The following is an 8,939-nucleotide window of genomic DNA, read 5'->3' on the forward strand; positions in this document are numbered from 1 at the left end:
ATTAGCTAATTAAGGGAAAGGATAATTCAGTTTAGAAAGTTTGAGGGTCTGATGAGAAAGATGTTTGATTTTTTTAAAATTTATTGGGGTGACACTGGTTAACAAAATTATACTGGCTTCAGGTGCACAATTCCACAACACATCATCTGTACACTATACTATGTGCTCGCCACCCCAAGTTAAGTCTCCTTCCATCATCATTTATTCCCCCTCCTCCTACACCCTTCCCACTCCCCCCCACAGCAATCACCGCACTGTTGTCCATGTCCATGCTTTTTCTCTTCTTTTTTGCTCAATCTTTCCACTCCCCCTGCACCCAGCCTCCCCCCACCAACCTCTGTCAGCCTGCTCTCTCTCTGAGTCTGTCATATTTTACTTGTTAGTTCATTTTGTTCATTAGATTTCACATATGAGTGGAAAAACACAAGAGGAAACCAAATGAACACAATTTAATAATAAGTGATTTAAAAATATTATGAAATGTTAACAATGCTCCTGGTTCTGCATTTTTATAACTTTCCCGTGTGTGACATGTTTGTACGCTCAGTCCATTTCTTTTCCAATGGGTGGGGAAGTTCTTGCAGCCCCTGATTGAATCCCTTCCTTATAAAAGTTAGATGCGCAGAGGTCAGAGATAGTCTGTATTTCATCCGTAGCTTCATTTTCAGAAAGGTATAAATCAAGTAAGAAAAAGGAAGAAAGCCTCTAGTCACACGTTCCACGCAGAGATCCCTGACCTGCGAGCGTGGTCAGCAGATTGCTTAAATGGGATAGCCTTCCATCCCTAATTTGTGGAATTGCCATGCCTGCTTTCACCTGGTTTTCTTGTCAAAATGAATTAGGAAATAATGTAGAGAAATCGTTAAGTCTTTAAGTAATATTTTGCGACCACTTGCTACTAAGGGGGAAATGAGGACCGCGGAATAAAGGCTCCCAGATGTTTTCACGAATGAGTATCAGTTTGAGCTAAAGAACAATTTCCCCCGACATAGATTTTTCCACAGTGAGGCACTTTGATTGGGCCGATTCAAGACATTACAGACACACACAGATAGTCTTTAATTCAGTCTGCTAGGACTGCTGCGGAGTTGTTAATCTTCACTTAACCTATTTGTGAAATGAGCAACGTGTAAATTCCATTCCACTCAATGCAATTAATATTTATGGAGAACCCACAGGGGGCACAGCGCTGCACATAGCACTGTAAGGTCAGGCGATGAATCAGACACCGGCTCTCTGACAAGCTTTATGTCTTTCCTCTCGAGGGAACATTTACTCTGGCTTAGAACAATATGAACAAGCGAAATTAGGGTCATGTCAGAAAAGAATACCACTGCTTAAAAGCGGGGTGGAATGCCCTCGGGCCATTTATGTGGGATGAGATCCGCTCGGGAGAGCTCTGGCTTATCCTACAGTGCCGCTACATCAGGACGTGCCCAGGTGACTGCAAACTCTGATCAAAGGATGTTCGGCGGGTTTCCTAAGTGTCTGTCACGTGCTATGAAATCCAACAATTCCTGTGAATCTTGCAGGTCTTTCGTCTTCAAAGTCACCTCTTAAAATCCAAGCAGTCATCTTAGTCTAGGAAAATAATGCCAATTGCTTAGCTCTTATATCTTCCTGTTTCTCCCCATAAAATAAGAGAGAAACTAAAATGTCAAATCTTATTTCAGCTCTCACCTGCTTTTATAAGCCTGCTTTTTTTGTGATATCTGTACCACTTTTGTCTTTCTTTTCTTTTCTTCTTTCATCCTGGCTTCTACCTACAATGTTTACCTACCTACCTGCACCTCACTTGAATCCCTTCATGGCTCAGGGCCTGGTTCATGACTGCCCTCTGAATGCTTGCTTCCTTTCCCACCTACCAATGGACAACTTCTCTCTTATGCTAAATACCCTTCTTCCCTGATTATAAATCCCCCAATTGTGAGCTTTATGTTAGTCTTCATTAGGTCTCTGATATCCTGTTCATTGCCTTGCACAGAACAGTCCTTTAGTGATTATTTGCTGTATTACAATAACTCCCCAAAAAAGGCAGAATCAAAATTGAGGTGAATCTTCATTTTAAGTGGTGCATGAACCCATATAGACCTTATGAAAGTTGTGCCCCGTCTCCTCAGGAAAGAGAGAGAGAGAGAGAGAGAGAGAGAGAGAGAGAAATTTCCCTCGGGTTACAGATGGCCACACTTTCCCTTATATCTATGTAGGTACTGTCTTTTGGGTAGATCCACAGCTTCCCTTTGAACTTCTCTAAAGAAGCAGCCAGTGGTGCTGCCCTGCAGAGCAGACCCCATTCTGCCTTTCGTCAGAATCTCCTCAGGAGAGAGAGAGAGAGAGAGAGAGAGAGAGAGAGAGAGAAATTTCCCTCGGGTTACAGATGGCCACACTTTCCCTTATATCTATGTAGGTACTGTCTTTTGGGTAGATCCACAGCTTCCCTTTGAACTTCTCTAAAGAAGCAGCCAGTGGTGCTGCCCTGCAGAGCAGACCCCATTCTGCCTTTCGTCAGAAGACAGCTCTAGCCCATTAAATGGCATGAGAGGAACTGATCCCACCCTACCTGGCAGAGCCACCACCTGACACCCAGCAGGTGAGAGCTTAGCACTGGGTGGGGAGAAAAGTTTTTGCACTAACTTCTCATCTGTGTTCCTCCCACTCATATCATCAATCATCCAGTCCAACCTCCGGAAGAGATAACAACCTAAATATGAGAGCACATTGGATTTCTCCAGGTAGGTGGCATTGTTTTCAACTTCCATTATTCTCCCATTTTATCTCATTTTTTAAAAAATCAATAACATTATTTTAGAGACCCAGAGAATTCTAGTGTGTGTCGCTGACACACAGAAAGGAGCTGTGTGGTGTAATTCTGAGATGTGGCATCAAAAAGCATCTAGGCTTCTAGATACAGCTTCTTTGTTTGTAGGAACAAACTATCTGGTCTATCTCAGAAATGTGAAGAATGGAATGAAATGGTATAAGGGGATTTTTTATGTGAAGTATTATACAAAATATAAATGCTGAAACTAGACACCTTAATGCAGAAAGTAAACTGAATATATCCACTGTCATTCCAGCCAGGCTATAAGCTGTCAAATGGATGGTTGTTCAAGGGGATGACATGGAAAAGGACACATGCTCCATTATTTGTATGTGGACACCATGTCCATTTCCATTTGGGTGGGAATTAGGACTGGAATTGCCCAGATGTCTGAGTCTTCTCTTTTAATAATAACTCCTTCAGAGACAGGGTCTGCACTTTAAATATCTAGTAGCAGGATCATCCCTGGTTGCCTCCACATAAAGACCTCAACCCTCCCACTTTCTTTTTTTTTTCATTCACTCTTTTATACATTCATTTATTTATTGAACACAAATTTTTAATTAACATGCTTTAAAGTGGGAGTCCACAAACTTGTTCTTTAATAGTAAATGCTCTAGGCTTTGCAGGGTATACAATCTCTGTCACAAATACTTAATACAGAAATACAATTGAATTGTGAAAGTAGCCCCAGGCAATACTTAAGTGACTGGGCATGGCTGAGTTTCAATAAAACTTTATTTACAAAACCAGACAGCTAATTGCCTGCTGGCCATAGTTTTAAATAAGTAGATGCTTACATTCTGTGTATAATGCACATTTGTTTAAAACATGTAACTTGTGTTGACCTCCTGCTTTCTGATGTGAGAATACCCTGGAAGCCTAGTCTCTTGCATGTCTGGTCCCATAGAGCAACAAGGCCTGGCTACTGAGTAGTGATTTCATGGTGACAGAGCATTTGGCAGAATTATGACGAGCTCAGGTCCCAGTGGATGAGCTGTCTTGATTGACTAGATGCCCTCTCCCAGGCATTAATCAGAGACAAATACATTTATTCAAAGTCTTGGGAGGTGTGAGGGTGTTTTTGCAAACTTCAGTGGTGAGGTCATCACAACCAAGTAATCGTCAATGATAGAACCAGTGATCTGAGTTAGGATTGTTCTTACTAAAACTGTTTTCCCCCAATATACAAAGACCTTTATGGAGACTTTTCCCCATTGATTCTTAAAATCAAGCCACTACTTTTTATTTAATTTGAAAAATAATAAAACCGAGAAAAATAAAATAAAAAGTATTTGTTATTGGTCACAAGAGGATAAGTTAAATTGTGACATTTTGCTGTCAAAATCAAAATCATTCATACTCAGTCTTTAGTAAGGTAGATACATTATTTTACAAAAATAAAATTATGTCATTTTTACAAACCAAATATCCTCATTTAAAATATCATTATTTTAAGCCTCTTCAAAAATTTTATACTTTCTTATTATTTCCTCATCATTGAGGGATTTAGATTATACCTCATGTTTTGTTGTTATAAGCAACACTGCACAGAACAGTGTTTCCCATCCTCAAGTTTATAAAATTATGCACCTCATCATCTTGCTTCACAGATCCACTATAAGCTGCTTTGTCTCTAATATAGGAGGAGAGAGAAATTTGGTTACAATAGATTAAACAAAGGCTTATTTATTAACCCTTATTTAATCATCACAGCCAAGCAAACAACTTTAATCGGAGGAATAGAGCTGAAGCTCAATATTTAAACTGCATAAAAACACAGGGCATTTAATCTAATCTAGTTGGCCAACAATGAGCACACCACATATAATGTTTGCTCTTCAAACCTGGAATTCATTCTTTCTGTCACTCTAATTCCTGAACCCAATTTAGAAATAGTTTGCATTATATGCTATCTCACAGGTTTTTATGTTTGCTAACCAAATAGAATATGTTTAAAGACTTTGTCTTCCTGAATGTGACATTGTTAAAAATCAAAGGTGTTGAACAGTTACAGCTGCTAGTGGAATAAGGGACATGTTTCTTAAATGTAACATAAACCTATATGTACACACACACACACACACACATGCACATGCATATACACACACATGAAAATAGTCCTGATTCTCTTTCTCTACTTCTTTAGGCTTTTCATAATAGAAGTAAAAGGTGAAATATGTATATATTTTTATATATAATCTCAAGTAGACTAAATGTTACATTTAGATGACCACATTAATGTTATTGTCTCATCTCTATTCTCCTGTCCAAAGCAAATATTTCCAGAGAGAGGAAATGTGTGTGCACAAAAAGAATACAGATGAAAATAACACCCCACCCCAGCAACTTTCTGGGTGAATACAGAAAAATAAGCAGAGCACTCAGGTCTCAGGACTCTTCTCTTTCCTTTTCTCATCACATTATCAGTAATTTTTTAGTAAATCCCATAAAATGAGACTCGCCTGGAAACTCTCTCACCCAAAGTAAAGATAGCATCTGAGCAGGTTACTGAGAGGGCTGGATGGGACTCCTCCCTGGTGTGAGGAAGAGGATGGTCATTGCTTCTGAGAAGCTGGGGCACAGGTTTCTAGTGTACGCCCCTCCAAACAGATTAACTTTGGCTCATCGGATGATTGCCTCTATGCTCATTTTTAAATTTACTTTGAACAAACAGTGAGCTCCTGATTTGAGCCTGGTACTATTCTATGCTCCAGAATATAGGAGTTAGAAAAATAGACACCCCAAAAGTACCTGCCCTCGTGCAGCTTGAAAACCCCAAAAGAAAATTCCAATAGTACATGCCAAGTTCAATACCATGAGAAAAGCAGAGCAAGGAGGAAGGTAACACTGGGGGTGTTAAGTTGGTTGACTGGGCAAAGCCTCACTGAGACGATGGACAGGTGGGCGAAGACTGGGAGAAGAAGAGGCAGCAGCCAGGGCTGTTCTTAGAATGAGCCTTCCCAGCAGAGACCCCATGAGTGCCATGGCCCCACGCGGGTGCTAGTGTGCTGCAAGGGCACTTGAACACTGGGCATTTTAAAAGCTCTCAGGTACTACATTCGTTTCGGGCATACAGCACAATGAACGGACATTTATATGCCTTACAAAATGATCCCCACGGTAAGTCCAATACCCATCTGACACCAAACATAGTTATTACAATATTATTGACTACATCTCCTATGCTGTACTTTACATCCCAGTGACTGTTTTGTACTTCTTATTCCCTCATCTTTTTCACCCAGCCCCATAAAGTCCCTATCATCTGGCAACCATCATTCTGTGCTCTGTGTCTGCTTCTGTTTGTTCATTTATAATGTTCTTAAGATTCCACATATAAATGAAATTATATGGTATTTGCATTTCTCAGTCTGACTTATTTCACTCAGCACAATACCCTTGAGGTCTATCCATGTTGACACAAATGGTAAGATTCCTTTTATGACTAATATTTCATTGTATACATGCACCACTTCTTCTTTATCCATTCATTTATTGATGGACACTTAGGATAGTTCTAAATCTTGGCTACTGTAAATAATTCTGCAATGAACATAGGGGTGCATATTATTTCAAAATAATATTATATGTCAACTGTAATTGAAAAATAAAATTTAAAAAACAAAGTGAAAAAAAGATTCTAGTTATTTCTAATTTATAGCTAAGCTAAGAAACAGGGGGTTTTAACAAAAGAAGAGAGAGTGCCTTGGTATAGAGCTTGGGAGATGGGGTGGCTTAGGAGGGAGCTTCTGTCATTCCTTACCTAACCAAGCAAAATGGGAAGCTGGATGAGCTGAGAGCCAGGGTGAACAGTGAGCTTGTGGAGGTTGTGAAGACAAGATATGAAAAAGTCATTGAAGATAATGAGAATGTGAATAGACTAGAGAAATGTTTGCTTGTTAGGTTTGTGGTTATAAATCTATAGTTAGACCGTAGTGTGTGTGTGTGTGTGTGTGTGTGTGTGTGTGTGTGTGTGTGTGTGTTTCTCATTCTACAATTTGCTGTACACATGCCAGGATGGGGTAAGGCCAGTGTCTGTGGTCTTACTCTAGCCCCTTGCACTTCTAAGAGAGAATCTGGGATGAGGTGTCCCAATTCCTCTGCCCTTATAAGAACCCCATCTTTTCTAATTCCTAAGCAGGGGGAGAATTGAACCAAAACAATTATATTTTTCATAAAGACATCTGCATTCTTTCCTACTCCTTCTTTGTTCTTTCTAATTATTAATACAGCCTTCCTTCTCTCTTGTTACTTCATGTCCTGGATGAAAAGTCAGACACAAAAAGAAATTAACTGGTTTCTCCGCATGCGTGGAGCATAGTTGTAACTCTCAGGAAGCCACCTCTACCACCACAGACTTCCTGAACTGGACTGTGGCTTGGTGCCTCAACTCCTGGCAGGGCCACCCCACTGACCATTTCAGCTGTGAGGGACAACTGTGGCAAGTGTGATAATTGCACAATAAATTCTATACGAACCCTTGGATGCTGTGTCTTCCAGGAAATTACACGGTAAATAATGACATTTGCAGGGAACAAATAATTCAACTATTTGTTACCATGTCAAATGCAATTGTAAGATCTGATGAGGCAAATCTTGTTTAGGAGATGAAAACAGAAGATATAAACCAGATAATTGCCAAGTGATTAAACAGGAAGTGCCATGCGTGTATGATTAATGCAAAATGTGCATATAGGCCCAGAGGAGGGCGGGCCACGGAATGAGCTGGAATATCCCTGTGGCGTGCACATGTGCACGTGTGCATGTGCCTGGTGATCCCTGCACCACCAGCAGAGCAGACCTCCCCCGAGCAGGCCACTTGGGGTGACTTTATGTGTTTCCCCATTCTTACTATTTCACTCTTTCTGCTTCTTAAATCCCCATGACTCCCCTCTTTTTTTCCACTATTCTCTGCTCCTACTATCCTTTCTCATTTGCTCCTTCCAAGCAAGAGGTTTTTCCTACCTGGAGCTCCTACCTTGGCATATATTTTTAAAGGGAAAGATCTCCCGCTATTGTCCTGTCATGAATACTCTAAATATGCCTGTCAATCATCTTTTCTTACATGTTGTTTTTAATATAATTCAGAGAGGAAGGGAGAGGGAGAGAAAGAAATATCAATGATGAGAAAGCCATTGATCAGCTGCCTCCTGCATGCCCCACACTGAGGATCGAGCCCGAAACCAGACATGTGCCCTGACCGGGAATGAACCATGACCTCCTGGTTCATAGGTCGATGTTCAACCACTGAGCAACACCGGCCTGGCTTACATGTTTCTTATGTCAGCAAATCAGCTGTGGCCTCCTGTTTGTAAGGTGAACGCTGGATCTAAGAATGCATTTTGCAGCTTTGATATGGTCACAACCCCCAAACAAGTCTCAGCTTCTCTGCCACCTGCTGACACTCCCTGTCCTCCCACATTCTCTGGTCTGCAGTCGAAATGAGGATAATGAGAGTGTGTATCTTTCATCTTGTCTCTTGCCCCTCAGATCCCAGTATTCTGTGTGTCCAGTAGTTCTCCCAAGACTGGTTAGAGCCAGTCCTTACACAAGGGAGCAGATGGTGAACCCAGAGGCCCTATTTCCCCCAAATATCTGTAAAAAGCAAACAGCAGGTAGAAATAGTGGGAACTGGGTCCCCAGAGGAGGGAGCAAGATTAATTAACCATCCAGAGAAATCAATATTGGATAACTTCTTCCAACACACAGAAGCCCCAGGACATGACTGTCAACTGGCTGTAAAATATGGGCTCCATTCCTAGAATGGAGCTAATGGGCTTGTAGAATGCAGAAGACAGCACATGTGTATGTCATCAATGGGAAGGTGAGATGAGAAGGGGTGTTAATTACGGGCTGAGGATGAGTGGGTTCTTGAGGAAGGCAACCCTGAGGAGCCAGGCTGGGGATACACGTGTAACAAGGTAAAAAGAGAACTATTTTGCAGACCTGCTAAATGCTTGTCCTTTGCAGCCCCATTACATATCCCATTTCATTCTATACTAACAGTGGTGATTCAGAGAGGGTAAAGTGCTCGCTGAGGCTTGGGCACATAGGGCAAAAGATGGCAATAGTCTATGGCAGGGGTGGGCAAACTTTTTGACTCGAGGGCCACAAT

This window comes from Myotis brandtii, unplaced genomic scaffold (genome assembly GCF_000412655.1).
Source record: "Myotis brandtii unplaced genomic scaffold, ASM41265v1 scaffold938, whole genome shotgun sequence".
Lineage (NCBI taxonomy): Eukaryota > Metazoa > Chordata > Mammalia > Chiroptera > Vespertilionidae > Myotis > Myotis brandtii.